Below are 25,388 nucleotides of genomic sequence, written 5' to 3'. Positions count from 1 at the left end.
CTTGTTGGGAGTGGGGAAGTCCAGTTTATAAGGCATAAACTTTGGAAAAAATACCTGGGGGGTGAGTGGGAAATAACATTTGAAAGCAATTAGATTTACACATTGCTCTTATCTGAACTGTGGCTTTTTTCCACTCTGGTTACTCAAAAAAGTCACCACTTGCAGGAAACTCAATTGCTGTCCTTGTTACTTCCAAGTTCTGGTTTAAACATTGCAGTCAACACACTGGAAAACAGTCCTTTGTAACAATAACATCTCTGCTGCTTAATAATGTAGTTATTGGGAACCAGGGGCCAAAGCCATCCAGCTAAAAATTGGCATGAGACTGGTTGACTCTTGAGCTGAAGAATGAGAACTATCTGCAGGGATAGATCGGAGGCAGGGAAATCTTATTTTGCACTTCTCTTTGGTGTTATGGTTTCTTTGCTCCTCTTCTTTCCCCATAGTTCAGTACTTCCTTATCTTTTGGAACTGAGGGCTAAGCAAAAGGAACAACACCACCTCACAACGTTAATATCAATAATATATAAAGACATTAAAACATTGACAGGCCTGTGCAATCTACCTGCTGCTACGCTTTAACAATGCCTGTAGTGTATAAGCTCCATCTCACCTAAATAGTAAATACTGCTAATTGTTGTACTGGGTTGTGTGTGTGTGTGCATGTCTTAATCTGGTTTTTAAATGTTTTTAATAGTTTAATTTTGTGTGAATTTTTGACAATGTTTTTTTAAAACTTGTTGTAAGCTGCACTGAGTCCTGAAATGGGAAAAGGGTGAAATAGAAATAGAGCCAGCATAGTGGTTTGATCGTTGGACCATTGACTCTGGAGACCAGGGTTCAATTCCCAGCTCAGCCATGGAAACCCAGTGGGTGACCTTGGGTGAGTCACATTACTCTGAGCTTCAGAAAACCCTATGATAGGGTTACTTTAGGGTTGCCATAAGTCAGAAATGACTTGAAGACACATAACCACAAGAAAATTAACAACAATGCCTTAGCTGCATGTATACCAGATAAAATGAGTTCACATCATCTCAGTGTGAGATTTACCTTACCTGATAGCAACCCATACTACGCATTAGTCCTTAAACATCCTAACGGGTATTGTAGGTTTTTCCATTTCTATTTCTACTTCTTCAGCAACCAATCTTGCTGTCCTTCATTGCGTAGTGAAATTTGAGCTAATCCTGTTCTTCTGCCAGTGCTGATATTGGTTTCCAGTTCCTAGTTTCATGAGATAAATGAAAGGCCCCATACAGACAGGCCAAAATAAATCTGCTTCAGGTCACTTTGGGGGTATGCTCTTTAAATGATGCATGCATCTTCAAAGTCTGGAAGCGATGCCAAAGCCACGATCCAGTCCTAAGGACTGGAGTGCAGCTTTGGTGCAGCTTCCAGACTCTTAGGACACATGCATCAGTTAAACAGCATACCTCCAAAGTGACCTGAAGCAGCTTTATTTTGGCAGTGTGTATGGGGCCGAAAGTTTATTTTGGGCAGCACAACCATATAAACTTGAGATTGTTATTATATTTACTTATTGAGCTCTCTTTGAACTTCTGAGTAAATAAGAAACTGAGAACTGTTACTAAGGTATCCACTGAGGTTTGGTTCCAGGGCTTCCATGGATAGCAAAATCTGTGGATACTCAAGTTCCATTATATACAATGGCATTGTAAAGTTGCATCCCTTATATGAAATGGAAAAATCAAGGTTTGCTTTTGGGATTTTGGGGGGAATATTTTTTTGGGAAACATTTTTTAAGTTGTAAATGGATGAATCCGTGGATAAATAATCTGTGGATTTGGAGGGCCCACTGGAACAAGTTTCAGAATTGTGTTTTTTGCTGATTACAATTTCTTCTCAACTTTTCATTTCATGCTTGTTAGATAGCTCATGACTATCTCAGTTTGTAGGATGATGAGATCAATAGCATTCTGAGTCATGTAACTGTCTATGCTATATATCAGTTTTTCAGTATCATCACACCCTATTTCATTATATATATATATATATATATATATGGGGGGAGAAGGAGAGAGAATATAATTTAATTATTTTCTTTTCACCCACCTCCAGTACTTCACATGCTGTGTGCACTTCATGCATGCAAACCATTAACCTTTTAGTATTACTAGTAAATTAAATTCCGTATAGATTTTTAGCAAAGAGAAAATACATTTTAACTGTTATTATTCAGTCGAGAATTTAATGAATTTATACGCTCATATTGTATTCGTTTTTACAGAATGTAATAAATGGAGTCCATGGTCCTTGAAAAAGATTTATGTTTGTTTTTTAATGGCTACTCCTTGTTTTAGGACTTTGTCTAGAACTTTGCATCATGAAAGCATAACTAGTTTCATATTGTTTTGTGCTGTGGCGGCTGTAGACAGTCCTCAAAACATCAGAACTGGTCACATTTATAGTTACCTTTGGCCCTCTGAAAGTCCAAAAGGACAGGCTTGAGTCATGTATTTGTTTGGTCTGCAAGGAAGCACTTTGTGTTTTGGTTGCTAAATGAGGCTTCTTCTCCCTGGTGGGTTAATCCTGGTTTTTAGGAGGAAGTGGTGATACAGCTGAAATCCTGTGGATGCTTGTTAGAGAGTACTGTAAATCTAACTGAACCAGAAGTACCCCCAGCAAAAAAAGCCAGGCAAAGGATGGGATTCTGCATGCATTTTTTAATGTACATCCTCCCATCTTGTTCAATTTAAATAGGGTTGTGTTCGGCCAGTGCTTGGAAGTGCTGTGTCTAGTACTCTGAATTTCATGGTGAAGGAAACCTATCCAGGGCTAGCCGTGTTGGCCATGTAACAAAGTACAATAACACCCAAAATCCACAAAACAGTGATACCTTTATCGGACCAATAAAAATGCACAAGAACATGTTCTAGGCTTTCAATGACCCACTGGCTCCTTTATCAGGCAAAGGTTTGAGTGAAGCCTTTCAAGCTTGCAACATGTATTTTGTGCAGTTTGGTTGTTGCAATAAAGGCATCACTGTTTTGTGGATTTTGGATGTTGTACAATACAATGAAGGAAAGTGACTTGTCAATAAAATAAAGACTGCCAATGTAAATATAGTAACTAAGGTATCCACTTTGCCTGCAAGGCACGGACTGATGTTCCACTTCAATCTCCAACCCACCACAGAAAGTTACCAGGGAAAGGAGGGACGGTAGCGAGAGGGATCCCCTTGCCACAGTGGCCTCACTAGGTTTGGCATCTCCTGGTGTGGTAACTCATGGTCTCACCTGCCATTGACCTCCTCCCGTCCCGCACCATACAGAATCCTTAGCAATGTTCTTTGGACTAATGTTACTCATAAACCGTAATTCCCGTGTATCACTGAATCTAATGGCAACAGTCATGGCACAGCAAACATGAACTCATACCTATAAATTAAAATATCATACACACGGCCTAAATGGATTTACATATACAGTACATACCGATGCAAAAACATGGAGACTTCTTGAGGAATCCATTCTTCTCTGCCTACAAAGAGACCTGTGACCTCACTGGAATGGAGACATACTGGATTGCAAAAGAGGGGTCCCTGTTGAGATGCAAATGGGCTTTAAATTCCTGGACTTAAAAGCTCCCTGTTGTCCTATGGCCAAAAGGAGGAGCGCCTGCCTGCAAAAGATATCCTCCCCCCCATCATAACATTTTTACTAAGGACTGAACATACAGACATCTGACTACATCTCCAATAGTTCCCCCCTCCTGTTTGGTTTGTAACATCTTGTCTGATGAAGAAGCCTGTGGAGCTTCGAAAGCTTGCAACAAGTATATTGTGCATTTCGGTTGGCCAATAAAGGTATCACTGATAGATTTGTTGTTTGTAATATTTATTACATGTAGTTTAACCACAAATGTGGTTAAAGGGAAGAGCTCTAGTAGCGCAGTGGTTAAGCGCCTTGGAGGGTGGTGGAGTCTCCTCCTTTGGAGGTCTTTAAGCAGAGGCTGGATGGACATCTGTTGGGGTGCTTTGATTGTGAGTTCCTGCATGGCAGAATGGGGTTGGACTGGATGGCCCTTGCGGTCTCTTCCAATTCTATGATCCTATGCAGCCACTCACTCATAAACCACAAGGTTGTGAGGTCAATATCAGCCAGGGCTCAGGGCCAACTCAGCCTGGCATCCTTCTGTAGGTGGCTAAAATGAGTACCCAGCTTGTTGGAGGCAATTAGCTTACGCACTGCAAACCACTTAGGGAGTGCTTAAGTGCACTGATAAGCGGCACAGAAATGCACTTGCTATTGCTATAGGGAACATTTGGTAAGATGTGCTTTTTTCTTCATGAGAGTCGTTTGAGCACTGGAGTATGACTCTGCGGAAGAGGGTTAGAATCCCCACTAGGTAACGTAAGCCCACTGGCGGCGGGTGGCCTTGGGCAAGCAAGCCACTCTCTCTCAGCCTCAGAGGATGGCCATGGCGGCAGAAAACCCTCCGAAGAAACTGGCCAAGGAAAACCTGTGACAGGTTCACCGAAAGTCAGAAACGACTGGAAGGCAAACAGCACACAGACCTGGTTTGGAACAAATTCAAAATGAATATTTTTAACTATATATAATTGAACGGCGTTCTCTCCTTTTCCCTCCCACTGGCCCTTGCTCCACATCTCTTCAGCCTTTTAAATAGACACAGGCAAACTCCACACTCCATTTCTGCCAAAACTAAAGGCAGATGTTTGGAGGGGAGTTGTGTCCCCCCGCTTCAGTGTGTCACTTGGTACAGTCCGCACCCCCCTCCTCCGCCCTGCCCTGCCATCAGTCCCTCCCTCCTTTCCCTTAACCTGTTGACGCAGCCACACACTAAATCCAGGAAGCCTGAAGCTTCAACGCCCCTAGTACGCATGCGCCGAGGGCAATCCCCCCCTCTGGGTTTTTCTTGTGCATGCGTATAAAAGACCCAATAGAACGTTTCATCAGAAAGCTGGAGTGGCCACACACTAAAACTAGGAAAGCTTCGTCGCTTGTAGTGCGCATGCGCTGTGAGCATGGCTCACTTTCTTTCGGCGCATGCGTAGAGAATGCTCAAGAGAACGAATTTCCCTCAGAGAGGAAAGTGGAGTAGCCACAAACACACTAGGGATGCAGCCTTAGGTCCAAAACACACTTGCAGAAACAATCCAGTTTGAGGCTGCTTTAACTGCCTTGGCTCGATGCTAGGCAATTCTGGGAACTGTAGTTCTGTGAGACATTCAATCTTCTCTGTCAGAGAGCTCTGGCAGCACAACAAACTACAATTTCCAAGGTTCCCTAGCACCGAACCAGGGCTGTTAAAGTGGCCTCAAAGTAGATTATCTCTGCAGTGTATTCTTCTGGACCTCATTCGTCTCAAAAAGGTGCTACATATATCTCTACACGGGAAGCTTAAGAAGTTTCTTCAATGCGCATGCGCGGGGGGCAAGTCCCCATTTGCTCTTACAGCGCATGCGTAAAGAAGACTAAAGCGAAGAAGCTCAAAAAAAGTAAAACTTGGAAGCTTCACTGCCTTGGGCGCGCATGCGCTGCGGGCAATTCCCCCCTCTCTCCCTCCCTCCCTCCGGAGCGCATGCGCAGAGGAGGCTCAAAGAATGAACATTTCCCTCAGAGTTAGTTGGTGGCCGGGTTTCCTTGAGCGTCGTTTGGAAGGCAAGGCAAGGCCGGTTCTCCCTCGCCCTTCGGCTGGAGCTGGCGAAGGCAGGATGCCGCGCAGGGAGTGAGGGAGAGGAGAAGGGGCTGGCCGGGGGCCTGGAAGCGGTGAGTGCGCGGGCGGCGGCGGCATCCTGGTCGAAGGACCGAGCCTTTGGGAGAGGAGGAGGAGGAGGGCGCCCCAGGAGAGGAGCCGGGAGCCCTGGGAAGCTGGGCTCAGAATAGTCATCATCATCATAAAACGTGGGAGCCGCCCTCTGGCCCTTTGCAGCCCCTTCGAGACTGAGAAGGAGGAGAGAAGTTTCTTGTCAGCCTCAGGCTCTCTCCTCGGAGTCTCTCTCCGAAACGGAAGGGCTCTCGTCGGAAAGCAGCATTTTAAAGTTGGCTTTGCATGGTTTTATCTTTTTAAAACGTATTTTATTGTTTTAATGACTGTTTTAACACCGCAGTAATTTAAGGCACCTTTTAATGCTCCTCTTTTCTATGCTTTGTTAAAAACTGTGTTTTTCTAATATAACTATATATATATATATATATATTTAAAAAACACAAAGCTTGACAAACTGCCCGACGCAGAGGCATTAAGAAAACCAGAACCAACCCAAACAAAGCAACAACAAAATATCCCATCAGTTTACGAGCAAGTCTTTTTCTTTGAATACTGTGAAGTTCTGGGGAAAGAGTGGGATACAAATATAATAATAACAACAACAACAACAACAAAAGTGGTTATTATTATTATTATTATTATTATTTCTGACCAGCCTCTTCCCATAGATCAAGGTGGGGAATAACACAACAATCAACAGACCCAGTTAAAACACATCATTAAAATATACATCCGTTTAAAAGGACATGCATACAGTTTACCTTGGCAATTTAGTACCTTGCTTTATTAATATTATTATTATGGCTACAAGGTCCCTTTGCATACTCATTTTCTAGGTCTGCCCTCCTGTCTTCTTTGGCCGGCCACATGAAGGTCTATATGGCTGTTTCTGTGGGGCTTTGGGGTGTTGTGTTCCAAGGGCTCTGGGTGCGGAAGATGCTCCGGAGGCAGAGGGAAGGAGCCCATCTTAAGAACCCGCATCTTTCCTTCCTTCCTTCCTTCCTTCCTTCCTTCTGTGTGAGCGCACCCACAGTGCCTGCGAGAGGACACCAGAAGCAGGGATGGCTGGCATCCTGTTTATTACCACACCAATATGTTTTAAAAAATGCCTGTGTACATGTGTATGTGGAGAGCCAGCATGAGGCAGCGATTTGAGTCTTGGACTGTGACTCTGGAGACCAGGGTTCGATTCCCAGCTCGGCCATGAAACCCACTCTCCCCCTCTCAGCCTCAGAGGATGGCCATGGCAAACCTCCTCTGAACACACCTTGCCAAGGAAAACCCCATGGTAGGTTTGCCTTAGGGTTGCAGTAAGTTGGAAACGACTTGAAGGCACACAACATCAACATGTGTGTATGTATTACACACACACACACACACATATATATATATATATATATCTCCCACCTTTTTCCCAGATGGGATTCGGGGCGGTTAACAATAATTAAGAACAAGGATAAAAGATTACTTACAAAAGTTTTTAAAAATTAAATAATACTGATACTAAAACCGTAAGTTAAAAACACAGCATAGTTAGAAACAGTTTTAAAAAGTAAAATAAAAATGTTGTTGTTGTATGCCTTCAGGACCAACTAACAGGGTGCTCCTCTTTGGCTGCACATATGCTAAAATTGGAACGATGTAGAGAAGATTAGCGTGTTCCCTGTACAAGACTTAACTAACGGGGCTCCCTTTTTTGGAGAGAGGCTGGCAAACAGATAGAACCTTTTTGCTGTTGTTGGGTGGCCTCAAGTCATTTCCAGCTGACAACAACCCTATCATGGAGTTTCCCTGGCAAGTTTTTCAGAAGGAGTTTGTCATTGCCATCCTCTGACACAGTGTGACTTGTCCAAGGTCTGCCACTGGGTTCACATAGCTGAGCCAGGATCTGAACCCTGGTTTCACATTGAAAAAAGAACACCACACCACACTAGTAAAGTACCTATTTTCCCCCTTCCCAAAGCACTTTCTTTTTCGTTCAAGCAGGCATGTGTCTGTCAGATCCCTAGGAATCTCTGTCAGACCATTGAAGGAATGATCCAATTCTCCTACTCGCTTGTCTGGTAATTCTGATTCTCTTTCTCTCTCTGTCTGTGATTTAACAAAGAGAGTCATGATCCTGGACAGAACTGAGTTGTAACATCAGGAAGTTCCATGGTGTGTTTACAGTTATGTTTGATGGGAGGAGGAAGCTGTCATTCTGGACAAATGGTGGGGTGGAGGGGCAGGGAAGAGGAACTGATACATGCACAATTAGCAAAGTTGTGCAATGTTTGTTCTGCACAGAAGAAATAGGATGCATAGTACTAGATGAAGCTGTGTTTTGGCCTTCTGTGCAAAAGTGAAGACTTAAACATGTCTGTGGTGGTTAATTTATAGTCTTGTTTATCTGTACCTCCATAAACACATATAGGTAGTACTGCACAAACTGTTTTCTGGGTAACAGTGTGGTGCACAGCATTTAATGCATGCAGGCTAAAATTGAGTGAAGTTTCTGGTATCTGATGACAATAATACGTCAGTTTGTCTTAATTTTTGCTGATGATGCTTAAAGGGTGATGGCTGGTCGAACTAAATTCACATAATTAGAAGAGTGACAGAACCCATTGAATGCCCAGTTCTGTCACTAGATTAGTAACCAGTTGGTTAAGTAACCAGTTTCTACACATTTATTGTCTGAAGGATTAGTGCTGCACTGAAAGAATGGCAGTGTCATCTATTTCTTCCAGTAAAATCATATCTTTGACTGAAATCATCAACATAACACTTTGCCTTGTTCATAGCCAGATATTGTGGCTTTTCATGTTGCTTATGGTGTTATTACTTTTTTTTCTCAATGTTTTGGGTTCAAACAGATATGTCTCTTGGCATTTAAGATACTTCAGAGTTGGATTATGATTTACATCTCATATGTGGTTTCCTAAGTGAACATGTAGCACTAGGGGCTGCAGTCTCCTAAATAGTGTGTTAGTTTGAAAGGTCTCAAAAAACAAGCTTTTTAAATGGAGATGGATCTCCCTTGATTTTTTTTTGGCTTGAATCCTATCATTTGTCCTAAGCAAAGTAGATCTTTGAATTGATGAAATTTACTTAAGTGTTCACTTGATACTCAATTACTGATTCAGCGGACCTGTTCTAGCTGGGACTGACAGTAGAACTGAAGCATGTGTAATGTGCTATTTGAAATATCCCTACCTTTCTTCAAATATCTGGAGATAGAATGGGCTAAGAATTTGAATAAAAAATAGTTGCCCTAGATAAAGAAGACTATAAGATTTGTGGGGAAAGAAATAATTTATTATAAAATTATTGTCTAAGTAAATTATTTAGTTGTTGGAGTTTACTTTTGAGTAGATTCCAATTTTGTTCTTTGCTAAGTCTGGTTGAACTCTGTGGACTCTGTTCCTATGCATATTTACTTAGAAACGATTGTAAAACTACTTCTTGTATTGATGCTGTGGATAACAGACATATCACATGCCTTGTGTTTATTAAAATGTGTGCTTGTAATGTGAAGTAATTGAAGAACGACAGCTGATGTATGTACATACTTTCCTACCCTATAGCCAAAGATCTGAGGGCAGTGAAAAATAACATCAGTTTAAACAATTAAAAAGTTAAAGCATAAAAGATAATTTATAATCTACAACACATTAACTGGATAAGAAACAAAACCACGTAGGTGGACCAATCGGATAAAATCATTAGATCCCGAAAGGCTTTACTAAAACGTCATGCTTTAACTTGGCACTGAAATGAAACTGATGTCTACACAGATTGGGCCTTTAAGAGAACATGCCACGGTGGGGTGTCACAACAACAACAACAACAGAAGCCATGTCTTCACACAGTATAGTGCCCTGCTGGTGGGGTGTAAATCCATTAGATTTCAGACCTTGAACAGGTGTATATAAGGAGAGGTGATCCATTAGGTTTCAAAGTACTGGTCATTTAGGATTTTAAACTTCATCACCTGTACCTTGAATTTGGACCAGAGTCTCGTTGGAACCCAGTGCACTTGCTTTCACCACTGTTGTATGGATTATGTAAGACATTCTAGCTGCTGCATTTTGCAGTAAGTGCAACTTCCAAATCTCTGACATAGAACACAATGGCAGTGATCCATTTGGGAAGCTTCCAGTGGCTAAATTTTCTTTATCTGGGAAAAGCTTTTATACAGTAGATTGTTGAGCCATATGGTCCTCATGGATCTCCAGTGACAGAGATAGCTGTAGGATTATCCCCAAGCTATGCACTTGCATCTTCAGGAACCCATATAAGGTGAGCTTTTGTAGACTAAAGCCTACTTCCTCAGATGTATATAGTGAAGACCATATGCATTTGAGGAAGTAGATTTTAGTCTACGAAAGCTCATGCTGCCAACTTCTTTCTTTCAGTTAGTCTCAAGGGTGCTACAAGATCTCTCTACATACTGATTCTACAGACTAACATGGCTATATCTTTGAATTCTACCATATAAGATGAGACATTTACCCAGTTCCAGGAATCACTTGTTCACAGTCTTTGTTCTATTGGAATTCAGATCCAGTTGACTATAGTATTCAGATATTGCTCCAGCATTTGCACAGCCCATCTGTCTTAGTAACAGGAAGAAGTAGAGCTGAGTGTCATCAAAACACAGATGTCACTGTACCCAGAACTCATAATCATCTCCCTCAGTAGTGTCATATAGATAGTGAACAACATGGAAAATAAGATTTATACTGGTGTCTGGTGTGGACCATATAACACCAGTCCTGTGAGAACTGCACTGTCTTAGAATTTGCTTCAGAATGGTTGTAGTGCTGTTGAAATGTTATTTTTATATAATTTTTACAGGTAGTATTGCTGCGTAATTTGATTGAAGCAAAAGCAAGTGAAAAGGGATTCAAAGTAAGGAGAGGACATTTACACACAACCTACTAGTGAAAAGTAGAACAAAATCTTTGTGACAGTAAAATTTTATGACAGGTGTAGAAATCTTGTTTAATGTCAGAGAGATGGGTTCTTTCATCTAACAAAAATGGATGAGAAATGTAATAAAAAGCAGCCTCATCTTATTCAGTTACATAGGGATAATGCAAAGAACCCTTCATAAAGATAGTGCAAAGAACCCTTTTAAATTAGATGTAGGACATATATGAAGCAGCCGCCTCAGAACCAAAGAAGTCATAGCAACTGCTGAAAAATTCTGATTTTAGTGTAACAGAAAAACTCTAACCCTAAAAGGATATAAATGTTTATATAGACAGTATGGACAGAAATACTAATTGTAGCCTCTGTATGTTGTCCATATATGTTGCAAATATGTTTTTGAAGAAAACTTTTTTGGATGGCAATTTAAAAATAAGCCTGTATTTAGATGGATATAAATGTACATTAAGCAGAAGATGTAGATGCTCGAGAAACATAGGTTGATACCTGATGGATAACACACCCTGAGAGATGAGACACCCCAAGTTTACCGCTCTAATAGATATGCAACTGAACTGACTGTCCAAAATTCTTGGAAAATTGGAACCCTTAAGGAAGCAACCCCTTGGTTGATTAGTGTTTCCACCAGCTTCCAAACAACATTACTTCACAGGTTTTTTGTGTTTTTCCAGCTATGAGGCCGTGGTCTGGAGGAATTTATTCCTGATGTTTCGTCTGCATCTGTGGCTGGCATCTTCAGAGGTTGGTGGTATGGAAGTGACATGAACATTACTTCAGTTTGAAATTTAAAAGAAAATAATATAAACCAAAAAGATACCAATAGCAGAGGAATCTAGTGATAAAACAGAACAGGAATATTCTGTTTTAATTATGTTAAAGAAAAGTATTATAAAGTGCTGTTAATACCATTTGGGATATGAGAAGAGTCATATCCCAAACAGCAAATCAAATGTTACCAAAAGATCCTGTGGGAGAAATGAGAGGAAAAATTATTAAAGAGAGTCTTTAAAAATTTGCCTTGGAATATTAACATTACCTAGATTAAAAGTGTGAGCCAGTGTGATGTAGTGGTTTGAGCACTGGAATGTCACTCTGGAGACCAGGGTTCAAATCTTGGTTTGGCTATGGAAATTGGGCAAGTCACACTCTCTCAACCTCAGAAGATGGCAATGGCAAGGAGGAAACTTGCCAAAAAAACCCCATGATATGGTAGCTTTAGGATTGCCATAAGTCGGAAATGACCTGAAGGCACCGAACAACAAGAAATTAAAAAGTAATGAAATTGGAGAGACATAAGAATCCTGAACACTTAGGCTTTTCACACTAATATCGTTTAATAATTAAATGTACAGACAGACTGATAACAAACCTGATATAGTGCTGCCTGGACAAGGAAAAAAACCAACAACAGAAGAAAACATGCATCTGAGGAACTATACTCAAGTCTATGAAAGTTCATGCTACCAGCTTCTTTCTTTCAGTTAGTCTCAAAGATGCTACAAGATCTCTTTGCATACATCTTTAGGGAGTTTATCACACAAGGCTAGTAAAGTGCAATTACAGTAGGATAATATCATCTTATGGGATGCAGTGGCTCAAGTAGTTAAGACAGTGACTCTGTTGACTGCAAGGTTGGCAGTTCGAGGCCTGGGTGCCGCATGATGGGGTGAGCTCCCATCACTAGTCCCAGCTTCTGCCAACCTAGCAATTTGAAAGCATGCAAATGCAAGTAGATAAATAAGTGTTACTCCTGTGGGAAGGTAAACAGTGTTCTGTGCAATCATGCTGCCCACATGATCACAGCGTAGTCTCTGACAACACTGGCTCATCGGCTTAGTAACAGAGATGAGCACTGCTCCCTATGGTCGGGCACGACTTGACAACCTTGTCAACAGGGAATACCTTTACCTTTAATAGCTTCTTTTGGTACTTATGGGGAGGGGGAACTGTCAGTGAAAAGGTGCTCTCCAGCAAGTGCAAAGCAGCAACAGGAAAGACATGTGATAAGTATCTGCCAAAGACACTATTACCTTTTGTAATTGTGCTTTGCTAACTGTGTGTGATAAATTCCTAGGTTAGGTTCCTAGAAGTGCTTGAGCTGGCTGTTGTGATGCTCGGCTTAGTTATATTCCATTTGGGTTGCTGTTAATACACTTTGTGTGGGGCTGCCTTTGGTCATTGTTCGGCTACAGTGGGCCCTTCCCTTGTGTGTGGGGATCCGTTTACTTGTTGCACAGCTTCAGCATAAGCTTGAACCAGTGTATAATGTACCTACATATGGTGCGGGAGCACTGTACTTCAATTGATACAGAGAGCTACAGCCAAAGTGTTAAATGGGAGTCTATAGCTTTTATAAGTTTCTTGAAGGGGATCTGTGACCCAAAAAGGCTGAGAACCACTGGTCTAGTAGATATTGCTGGATTGCAACTCCAGTCATCCTTAACAAAGAGACAGTAGTGAAAACAGATGGGAATTGCATTCCAACAGCACAGGTTCACCATTTCCTAATCAGTGTTTGGGATCAGAGTATCCATTTCTTCAGCTCTGAAATCCCATGGCAACTCACAGTTAGAGGTGAGTGTTCTGGTCAGAGGGGCCTCATAGCATTTATAATCCTGTCAGTTGGGGACTTGGGACTATTATTAATGTTACAGTAGGTATTGCTGGAAATGCCCGATCTGACCATGGTTACAGTTACATCCATAAATAGCTGCTCCCATTTTATTACAACATGCTTTGTGTGGGACTACCTTCAAAGAGTATTTTGGAACTTTAGCTACTTCAGATATCTACAGCCAGACTACTGACAGGCTAGCTATAGGGATCATACAACTCTTTTAGTATGGTAATTCCATTAGCTGGTGGTCTGTACATGGGCACAATTCAAAATGCTAGTTATGATGAATAATGCCTGGCATGCTTCATGTCCGGGTTATCTGAAGGATCATATTTTCCTGTGTTTTTAGATCTTGAGAGGAGGCCCTTCTCTTCATCCCACCATCTTCATTAGTACATCTGATTAGAACATGGGAGAAGGCCTTTTCAATGGATGTCCCAAGGCTCTAAAACTCGATATCTAAAGAGACTACTAGATACAGTAGTGTCTTTTGATGGTGTCCTTCTGGAAGCAGACCAAGACTGTTTGTTTGATAAGGCTTTTGGTACTGACTAGTCATAGGGAAAGGATTTTTAATAAGGTGCTATATTTTCTGTATTTGTTGGTGTTGCTGTTTTTAATCAGTATGTCATCAAATTGCTTTTAATTCTATTTGTAATTTAATTCTGTTGTAATTTTTTGTGCCTTAATATTTTGGAATTTTATCTACAGTTATTTTAACATTGTAAGCTGCTTTAAATTCCAGTGCTGCAGGAAATGTGGTATGTTAAACAAAACAAACAAATGTTGATAACTGTCTGTTGCTGTATGAGCCTGTCCTACAGGTAGGCTTAGCGTCTATCCTCATGTGTGATTAGACAGATATATGAAACAAGGTATCTTCATCTGAAACACTGAGGTGGTCAAGTTTAAAGACCTATCCATAGTGCTTTTTTTGTAGCTTTTAGATCCTCTGATTTTGTGTTTCAGTATGCTTTTAGTCTGCTGCTGTCCTTAAAAGTGTTGTTTTACAGCTGTGTTTGTACCATTTATTAGTGCTTATTGTTTTAGTGTGTGTAAGAAGCTTTGTTTGACTTTTATAATAGAAGAATGGGATGAAAATAATTAAAACACTGGCCTGTTACAGACAGCCAAAATAAAGCTGCTTCGAGTCACAGTGGAGGTATGGTGTTTCAATGATGCATGCATCCTAAGAGTCCAGAAGTCGCACCAAAGCCACGCTCCAGTCTGGAGCGTGGCTTTGGTGCGGCTTCTGGACTCTTAGGACGTATGCATCATTGAAACACCATACCTCCACTGTGACTCGAAGCAGCTTTATTTTGACTGTCTGTAACAGGCCACTGAATAGTGTGTTCTTGCCAAGAAATCTCTTCTCTGGGGTATAATAATTTAAATTTAAGACTTCAGTTCATTAAGCAGCATTTTTAAAATCATAATCCTTTGTTAATCATTCAGTGAAGTAGGGGGACCTACAGCTTGGCTAGCTCCTGGCAGTTGTGTTCTGCTCCAAATTCAAGCCAATCTGGACAAGGACCCTTATAGCAATGTCTGCAGTTAACTTTAGGGGATGGAAACATTTAGAGCAGCGATTCTCAACCTGTGGGTCGCGACCCCTTTGGAGGACGAATGACCCTTTCACAGGGGTCGCTTAAGAGCATCGGAAAACACATATTTCCAATGGTCTTAGGAACTGAGACACTGCAATTTTTATGGTTGGGGGTCACGACAACATGAAGAACTGCATTAAAGAGTTGCGGCATTAGGAAGGTTGAGAACCACTGATCTAGAGGGTATGGAAAGAAAATCTAGAGGGTATGGAAGGAAAAATGCATAGTGCTAAAAAGACCAGGAGTGGTAGGTGGCACCGTACATGATCACTTTATCATTTACTTATTAGAAGTATTTTTACAGTGCGCTCTTGGCTTAACCAGGGGATCCGTTCCGCCCCCGCCCCCGCGTAAGCCAAATACCATGCATGCTCAAGCCCCATTCAAATGAATGGGGCTTGTGCATGCGGTGGTGCCCCATTCATCTGAATGGGACGCACCGCCCCTTGCACCCCATTCGCTCCCGCATGGCTTTGTATGTATGCTCAAAGCCGTGTATAGCGCACCCATGTATAATGCGGTTGCACTGTATATCACTTCTCAGCCCATGAGGGCTCTTGAGTTGATGCACAACAAATAAGAAAATCTCTAAAAATATTTTTTAAAAACCAGTCTTGAAATTTTTTCGAGAACAGATAACTGTTTCAAATGCCTATGTTAAAACAGATTTTAAGGGCCAAAGTCCACATATACTCCATAGGGGTGGAGCTGATTATTGATTTACAGGAACTAGAGAATGTATCTATTTCCTCCCTTCTTCCATTATATGCCAAAATTAAGATGACACAGACTTTCGGCAAACTACATGTGATTAAAAAGAATTTATGCATACATACTAGATAATTTTCTTCCTCGCCTCCATTTCCCCTGTTCTATATATAGCTTGTGTGTTGCATAGTTTTAACCACATATGAGAATTGGGACATCTATTATCTTTGTTTTGTGTTGCTCTCTTTCCCTGTTCTCCATGGCAGTTTAGCTATATATTTTATTTTAACTTTAAATTAGCCTGCTGGTCTGAAAAAGGTAACAGCAGATTAAAAGAAAGTATTAGGCTGAAGAAGGCAATGTCTATGCCAGAGAGGTAGTGGTGGCGGGAAATAGAAAGATGGGGAAGAAAAACAGAAGTCAGAGAATGGAGTAAAATAGCACAACACTATAGCAAATGAGGAATGGGTAACAGATTGGAGATGGAGCATGCTGGAATATATTTAAAGTGATAGGTTTACGGATATGGGTAATCATTTAGTGGGGTGATGGTATGTGCTATTTAGTTGAAAGAAACAAAGGGAACCATAAAGCATGGTTATTTGACTTTGACTTATGGTGACATTGTGAACAAGAGACCTCCAACAGCTCTGGTTATCCACTGATGTCAGATCTTCAAGACTGAGAGCGTGGCTTCCAGCTTCCTTCAATCAAGGAATTAATTCTCTCTTTTCCTACATGTCTACTTTATGCAGAAAAAAACTACATTTCACATATCTCCTAGTAATGGGATGTTTTTTGATGGAATGAGTTTTGAATATGTAGAGTTACGGGAGCTGAAATTACATTAAACAATTTCCCATAAATGTTCTTTTGTTTGTTTATATAGTAATACCAAATTGCCAGATTAAGTGAACATGCTTGGTATAATCACATTGACTTTTCAAGGCTAAATGAAATGTCACACTTTATAGTTGGCAGAAAAATATATTTCTATCAGTTGCCATAGTTTTTTACGCACACACACACATTGAGTCTCCTTTATCTGGAATTACAAAATCCAAAATTGTCTACGTGATTGGTTGAGATAGTGACAATTTTGCTTTCTGGTGGTTCATTATACACAGAATTTGTGTCATGTATAACAACATTATTAAAATATTGTGTATAAAATGACATCCAGGTTATGTGTATAATGTGTATACAAAACATAAATGAATTTCATGTTTCGACTTAATTCTCATTTCCAAGATATCTCATTATGTATATGTACATTTTCCGAAATTCAAAAAAAATATAAAAATCTGAAATCCAAAACACTTCTGGTCCCAAGCAGTGGTTAGCAGCTTCAAAGCAAACCAAGATATTAAACCACCTTTAAACTATTATTTGTTTTGAATATGATGAACAGTTTCCTATATTGGATGAATGGACAAATGTCATTAGTTGAAGATTTCCTAGTTTGCTCACACTCTGTAGAACTCATGGGCAAAAGGCTCACACATAAGTTGGTGTAAAAAGCTAATATATGTTTGGCCATTCTTCATTATTGTCATAACTAAAGTGGCATATGTTTTTCTTACTGAGGCATATACTACAGCTAAGGCTTTATTTTCACCTGATGTCTTTCAGAAAATTAGGGTCCTGTTGATCAACTATTTCCATAAATGATTTTGCTTTATTTTGTTGGCTGGTTATTCCCACATGTGGCTGTAAATGAATTATGGCTTGTAAATGAAATAGAGTGTTTCTGAACATCTTTTCTGTGTTAAATTGGATTGTCTGATTGTGATGCTAATTGGTATATTCAAAACAAATACACTACTTTTCAATATGTGTATCCAGAAAACTAGGGTTGCACAAGGTAATAAAGTTGGTTCAGGCATTTAGAACTTGAATGGGGCCTTGCCCTGTAGAAAAGATAAATTTAAACTTTCAAAATCTTGGAGAAGTCTTTCTTCACAATCTCATGAATAAAAAAAATCATGCACTAAGATACTGATAACTGGTTTAAATAACAGGAAGCAGAAAGTAGCAGTAATCAAGTAGTTTATAATGAAGGGAAATAAGAATGTTTTTATTTAAAGCTTTGATAGCCTGCTTGTCAACTGGAAAGGTTCCCAGAACAGTTTACAGATAAAAAACAAGAAGACAGTGACTGTCTTCATGCTTATGATCTAACAATACATGACACAAGGAGAAAAAGTGATGGGTATAGAAGGTGGTGTTTCTAGGGTTGGTGTCATCTGGTGTGGTCGGACATGGCGGTGGGTGGGACTTATGGGGGGCAGGACTTCCAGTGCAGGACTTTCAGCACATGCAGGAGCGTGCGCACACAGCCAGAATTCCCCCGGGTGCCCCCATGGAGCAGCCGCATGACCCGGAAAGGCCGGGAAATGCTGGGGAGGAAGGGAAATGCCCTGGGCATCCTTGGGAAAGGCCGGGGAGAAATCCCCAGGACCCAGGGAGTGTCAGGGACCGACTGGGTGTCACCCCCACTTCTGGGATGTGCAGTCCGCATGCCCCGCACCCCCCTAGTGATTCTACTGAGTATAGAAAGAGAAAATAAGAGAACTTGAGTACCACTTCTTAATGGCATAACAGATGGCTGTAAGGAAGATGTGATGTAGCTGATTGTTGGTAATTTTTTCACAACCTGCTGAAATGGAAACAGTTAAAGAGAGAAAAACAAAAAATGATTGGTTTCTCAACCTGGGCTGGGGAGTAGTGGTGATTTTGGAGTTACTCCTTGCCCTACTCCAGAGTAAGATAATTTTTTCTTAGTGTTACTCCTACTTCTGTAAAAACCTCTTACTCCTTTACTCCTACTCCCCAGCCCTGGGGAAAAGCCCCGTTTCTTTGCAAGTCTGGTGTGTGTGTATGAATAAGTAAGTGTCTCTCTTTGTCTTCCAGTCCCTTTCCCAGTGCAAAATAATAAAACTGTTTTTGGTGTTTGCATGTACAATATAATAACAGGAATAAAGAAAAACAAATATATTTTGTTATTCCTACTCCTCCTATAAAAACCTCTTATTCCATATTGCTTATTGCTTACTCCTACTTGCCAGCCCTGCTCTCAATCAAGGGAACGACCCTGTTTCCTTGCTCTGCTGCTACAAGTCTGATGGGACTGTACTGTTTTTTTCATTTTCATTTTTTTAAATTGATTAAATGATTTTTGTTTTCTGCTGGCAAGCATCAAAACAATACAGTACAGTAATAATGTGCATACTAGAAACAAATGAATCAGGGAGATGGGACATAAGATTGTGGGATGCTGGTTGGTTAAGAAAAAACTAAAAAATCCACTTAGGTATATCACTTTATATCAAAGTGATCATTTGTAGCCCTTTAAATGTTGTTGGACTGAAACTCTTGTCTCAACATCTCTCATTGCTAATAGATGCAGTTACCAATGCCTATGGGTAGCAGCTGCAAGTTGCTCAACCCAATTCACCTTTCATCCCAGGGCTCAAAAGTATTCTATTCACTAAAAATAAAACCCATTCACAGCCTCAGGCAAATATTTTTGTATAGGGTCCTGTGACGTCTCATTCACAGGGTTGCCATAGGTGGGGGGTTGCCATAGGTGGGGGGTTGACTCAGGGGCAGCTAACAACAAGAACAACAACAAAACACTGTTAATCTACTTCACAATTATAAATATTTGCTTGAAAATCTGTGTCCCCTTGGTAGTGTTAAATAAAACAAAGGCTCGTCATAGATACAAATTTAAGGAATGCATTTTATTTAATTTTTCTGACTCGATTTGCTATAACTTTCTCAATATTTTTTCTAAATTGGAAGAGGAGAGGCATAGGATTATGAATAATATTTTAAGTGTAAATGGGTCAGTTAACCTTGTATGACTTGGAACAGGGAGATCACCAGGCCATTTGAAATTGAGTGTTATAGCATTGGTATCAGCTTTTCAAAGGGAAAGGTGAACTCTTTCACTGGGCCAGTGTAAGGCTCCTGTGGGTGGTTAAGTATCTTTTGGGTCCCAGCCATGTATTGCTACTTAAGTTTCCTAGAGGAAGCTTCTTAAATTTTATGCTGACTTGGGGAGATTACTGGAAAACATTGAATTCAAATATTGTGTGCCAGGAACTACTCTGCTAAACTATACCTGCTATATATCAAATGCTGTATATGCCATGCGGAAAAATGGTTGAATTGCTGTTGATTTAAGCAAAAGAACTGGGGTTGCTTAACAAAAAACTGCCTATACAATAAATCACCACTATGTAGGCAGTTATTAATCTCATTTTAATTCTTGTTACAAATGGAGTTGAACCTTGTAGTTGTTTTTGTTGTAACTGCAATTCAGATAGTAAGAATCTTCTACAATTCTTTGCAATAAGTGGTAAATATATATGTCTCAAAACCAAATTTCTGCTAAGCCAGTGAGATGGTTTTGTTTGAGGATATGAAAAATACCCTTACTGATTAAGGAAAATCAAAGCATGTTCAGATTGTGTAACCCATTGATATTAAAATAGCAAAGAAAAATAAAAGGAAAAATAAAGATATAGTTTATCCAGTTCTGCTTACACAACTGATCTTTAAATACATAACAATACAAAAAAAAAAATTCACCTTTGCAGCGACATAAGGAACCTTGGCCAGACTTCAGACTCAGACATACAGATATATAACCCAGAGTTAAGCATCTGTAGTCAATCTGTAGTTATGGTCCCTATATACTCATGGTTGTTGGACTATTGCCACATTTGTAACTGTCCCCTGACCTACTTTATTGGCATCAGCTACATGGAGGGAGGGGATTCTGCTGGCAGTTGGGATACGGACAGTTGATGTTTCCATTCTTTTCCTGCCTGCAGGCAAGAATGTGACAGTCAGAATCAGGACCCTTGCTTGCACTGATCACCAGCAAAATGTACCCTTTTCTATCACATGATGCTCAAAGTAAGTTTGGGGAGCTTGGGCTGGGACAGGCTACTTAGGTGTGCAAATAAGGTGATTATGTAACTAAGTAGTGCATGTAGAATTCAGGCCCTTGTCTGACAACTGACAATTTACCAGTCTGTCATCTGAATGCTCTAGCACAGTGGTTCTCCAACTGGGGGGGAGAGGGGACCCCAGGGGTGGCACCAGAGTTGCTTAAGGGGGCAGAAGACTTGGAAGCCCTGATTCCTCCCTCCTTCTCCTCTTCCCAAATCTTTTTTTCCCCTGGAGGGGAAGAGAAAGGCAATATATTAATATTTTAACATTTTATAAGGCCTGAGGGGGAAGAGGAGGAGAATTTATAAGATGTTAAAATATGTATATGCACCAAGGACACCATTTTACTATGCCATTGTATTTAATGGGACATGAGCGTATACAGGTTTTGATATCCACGGGGCGGGGTGGTGGTGGTGGTGGTGGCAGACCTGGAACCAAACCCCAGTGGATACTAAAGACCCACTATACATGATTGTCTGAATGAAATTACACACGCTAAACAAAAATATTTTTATTCATATACTATGTCAAGAGGGTGGCGTGACATTCAGATGTAGATGTAAAGGGGGGGTCGCAAAGGCAAAAAGTTTGAGAATGACTGCTACAGCAGACTAACTAGAAGAGAATAATTACAATGATATCTTAATTCATAATACAAATAACAGTACAAAAATACATTAATCAGAATTTTAAGGACTCTTGTTTTAATTGAGAACAATCTGTGATGAACTGAAATTCTCAAAAACTGGCCCTGCAGTACTGCTGTAGATAGATCTTTAAGTCTTGTTAGAATAAATGCTCTGCACATTTGGATGTTCTTGACAAAAATCAAATAAGATGGTGAAATACCATTACTACAAAGAACTTCATGTGCCATGAGAGGACCAAGATGAATAATCTTTCTATATGTTAAATGCATCCCTCTCTGACAAGATCCCTTTGAACCACTTAGACGTTTCTACAGGCTTTGAAAGGCCGAAATATCTCCCAGCTTCAGTCTTTGCTAAGGAGAGCTAACTCTTCAGTGCCAAAACTCTAATTGTTCTTCTCCCTTGCTCAGTCTACCTCCTAGTCCTGTTACTTCTACCAATATCTCAATAAGCTTTCCTGGTTAGTCTTCATTCTTCATAACAAGAACTTTCAGTTTTCTGACACACACTCTTGCCTGTCTCTTCCAGGCCGTTTAGATAGCATACTTTGTGGCTTGGGCTCACTGCCCATCCCTATAGTCTCCTACAACAGATTAAAAATAAAGCTAGTAGAATATCAGGTTCTGTTTTCCAACTCATAATGGCAAGTAGTTTACCGCCATAACTACTTGCAAATCTTCAACTACAGTATTATGCAAAGACTGATACTTAAATCTTATCCATGTGCAGTTAATGTATTTATTATTCATTCCACATTATGGCATCAAAAATGAAAACTAAAATATCCTTTACCCTGCACATATTTCATGAAGCCATTGACCAAAAGGCAAACATGAACCCAACAACTCCTAAGGGGCAGAAGAGTTTCTTGCACGCATATACTTCTCTCTTAAAAACATAATTATTATATTGGATCAGACCAAAAGTCCATATAATTCAGCATTTTATCCTGCAACTGGCCAGCCAATTGACTATGGGAAGCCCACATGCATAACATCAGTGCAGTAATGCTCTGGTAGTTTCCCCTTCATTTATGGAGAGTTAAAAAGCACTAATCCAAAACAGATTCTTGGTGGACCCCACTATATACTTCCTGATTGTGAGAGCTGTGATTTTATCTCCCCCCCCCACCCTTCAGGCACTTAGCAAACACTAAAATGGCCTGTGCTTTTAACCTATGACTGCACAGTTTATTCAGAAATCTTGTGTGAGAGATTTTGTTAAAAATGTTTAGAAGTGAATATAAAATATCAAATTAACCCTGTGCTCCCTATGTACATATAATTAAAAAGTCCGTGAGACAGAGCTTGCCTTTGGAGAAGCCATTCTTGTTGGTTCTTCTTCAGTAAGACTATATCTATATCTTGTTAATTTTATGTTTAAGAAAACTTTTGACCGATTTGGCAAGAACAAATGTTATGCTAACTGACTGCTGTTTAATATCCTGCTGTTTAATATCCTATAATGTTTCATTGGCCATTTTCTAGTCATGTGGTACAGGGGCATGAAATAAACTTTTGTTAAATTATCAATTTCACATCTGGATTTTTTTAAGAACTGCCAGATGGCTCCATCTACACCCAGTGTTTTGTTTATTTCCAATGTGTTGGTTAGGTCTAGAATGTCATCTTTTGTCCCCACCATTTGTCTCCTATCTGTTTCTCAGATTCCCTTTCTGAAAATATCACTTTTGGAATAGGTATAGTATCAGAGAATCAAAGAGTTGGAAGGCCTCCCAGTCCAACTCCCTGCCATGCAGGAACTCACAATCAAAGTATAGTGGATCCTGGGGTTTGGTTCCAAGAATCCCCATGTATAACAATATTCGTAGATGCTCAAGTCCCATTAAGTGTAATGACATAGCAAAATGATGTCCCTTATAAAAAAATGAAAAATCAAGGTTTGATATTGGAAATTTATACTTTTTTGGAACATTTTCAAACCGTGGATGCTTGAATCCATGTATAAAAAATCCGTGTATAAGAAGGACTGAATGTACCCCCAACAGATGGCCATCCAGCCTTTGTTTAAAAACCTCCAAAGAAGGAGACTCCGCCAGACTCCAAGGGAGTGTGTTCCACTGTTGAACAGCTCTTACTGTCAGGAGGTATCTGACCAAAATCTTCTCCTGTGAAAACAGACAGAAAGAATTAATCAAACTTCTATCCAAATATCCCAGTCCTTCTTCAACTGTCTAGTCATCCAAAAGTTCTTCATGAATCTCAGTAGATGGGAAAGGAACTTGTGTCTTTTTCTGTCCTGAGAAAGTAAGGAAATCAATGTCTTTTCCCTCCTTCTAAAACCCATAGAGGTACTTTATAGTGTTTTTAGTGGTTGTCATTGTAGATTTTGTTTAGTGATGAAATATTTCTTTAGCATTAAGCAGCTATTATGGATAAGGCTGTAAATTTTTCATGATAGCCATAGATTTCTGTAAATTACACAATGCCCCAAAATTGCCTCCATACATTAATATTTTAAGGCTAATATTAAATGCCAGACAACATGAAATAATCTTTTTAGATCTTTATGCTAAACTGGGAAGTTGTTTACTGGAAAGCAACTACTATTATAATATAGCTATTTCAGTTATGGCTAGTGACAGCTGAAGTATAACATCTGTAAAAGGTTTGTTCATATGTTCAAGACTCTGTCAGGGTTTTAGTTGAGGAATTAAATGTGTATATGCATAAAGCACTGAAGTATGAATATAATAATGAGTTGAACACAGGTGGTAAACCATCTTCCTATTTATTGTCACAACACTGAATCATGGATCTTCTGATGTAAAAGCTTTCATTTCTGCTCTGATTTCCCTCTGGTTGCATGAAAGAGAGGGCAAAGAAATTGAGGAATGGTCTTGTAGATAGTTGTTATTAAGCTTACCTTTTCCAGGCCTGATCAATAGTGTAAAGATGTGTATCTCTTTAATGTAATACAGTATAGCTATACGACAGTTTTAAAAGTTTCTGGCAAAAATATTTTTTTACTAAGTCTTTTATGCCTGTGCTACCTTCTCTTTTCCCCTGTTAGGCTGGAAGGTTTTTTAAGCAGCATCAGCATTGGGAGGATGTTGAAGGATGGCTGGCAGACTTCACGCTGTAGCAGTGTGCCTACAGAAAACAATGCCATAAAGCTTGTGATAGGAAAGATCAGGATTCTGCTCTAGCTGACCCTACTGTAGCCATGTGTGCCTGCCTGCAACAAGAAAGATAAAGAGCAATTGTCTCCAGAATCTCTTACTGAATGTGTGTTAATGGCAGAACAGAGAGAAACATCCTCACCAGCATGTTAAAAGCATAGATTTGTAAGTTTGTCCACCAAAATGGAAACCATAAGAAAAGAGGAAGCTGGTGAAAGAAAAGAATCCTTCCTGGATGCAGTTGGAGAGCAGCCTTCAAGTGGTTTCTAGATGGTTCCAAAGATTTCTGTTTACATATGCAAGGGTTCCTTGATGCGGTTGTTTCATTTCACACATGCATATTGTTAGTTTGTATAAATGGTGTACTGAAACATGTTGACCTGTTCTTTTTTGCAGTGTTGGGACCAATTCCTTCCATGTTATTTTTGCCTTGTGTACTAAATTTTCTATTAAAGAAGGCATGCCCAGAAACCCATCTATTTCATTAATTGAGTGATGCCTGTATTTTGCACAAAGAACAAAGTGGAGGCTAAGCACAAACATATCAAAGAAACTGATGAACTCCATTTCCATCTTGTGCAGATTCTAGAACTTACCATAGCAAGAATGACTGTTCTGTGCTTTTCACAGTGCCCAAAATCATGAGGAATACTTGGCTGCATGCAAGCCCTTTCATAATGGTGCTTTCTTTATTCCCCCATTATTTGATAATACCATGTAAGTTATGAAATCATGCAACCTGGAAATGATGGCCCAAAACCTAAATACAGTCGACCCGTCTTATGCACAGATTTTTTATGCGCAGATTCAAGTATCCACAGTTTGAAAGTGTTCCAAAAAAGTATAAATTTCTAATATCAAACCTTGACTTTCCATTTGTATAAAGACACCATTTTACTATATCATTATATTTAATGGGACTTGAGCATCCACAGATTTTCCAGCGATGGAGAGAAGGCATCCTTGATGTATGGGTTAGACCCTGTGGCTCGCTCTAGGTCAGG

At 40.0% G+C, this 25,388-nt stretch overlaps 1 protein-coding gene and 1 pseudogene across 5 annotated transcripts in view; both read left to right on the top strand.

Annotated features, from left to right (window-relative positions):
* Positions 1–5,569: 5,569 nt before the first annotated feature.
* LOC149316385 (tyrosine-protein kinase JAK1-like) overlaps positions 5,570–25,388 on the top strand; it is a 75,711-nt gene continuing 55,892 nt past the window's right edge. The window contains exons 1-3 of one of the 5 annotated variants that reach the window (XM_089515348.1): positions 5,570–5,756; positions 20,469–20,553; positions 24,276–24,549. The gene's annotated coding sequence lies outside the window, so the exon portion shown is untranslated. Of the gene's footprint in view, positions 5,757–19,978; positions 20,554–24,275; positions 24,550–25,388 lie in introns of those variants that run through there. The other 4 variants (XM_089515352.1, XM_089515353.1, XM_089515347.1 and 1 more) reach the window with 4 other exon arrangements.
* Positions 7,358–7,455, top strand: LOC149316386 (U6 spliceosomal RNA; annotated as a pseudogene).

Source organism: Sceloporus occidentalis, unplaced genomic scaffold, assembly GCF_023333645.1.
Source record: "Sceloporus occidentalis isolate IW3139 unplaced genomic scaffold, rSceOcc1.0.p SCAF_3, whole genome shotgun sequence".
In the NCBI taxonomy this organism is placed as follows: Eukaryota; Metazoa; Chordata; class Lepidosauria; order Squamata; family Phrynosomatidae; genus Sceloporus; species Sceloporus occidentalis.
Note: the sequence above shows the minus strand (reverse complement) of the source record. Positions and strands in the feature narration are given on the sequence as shown.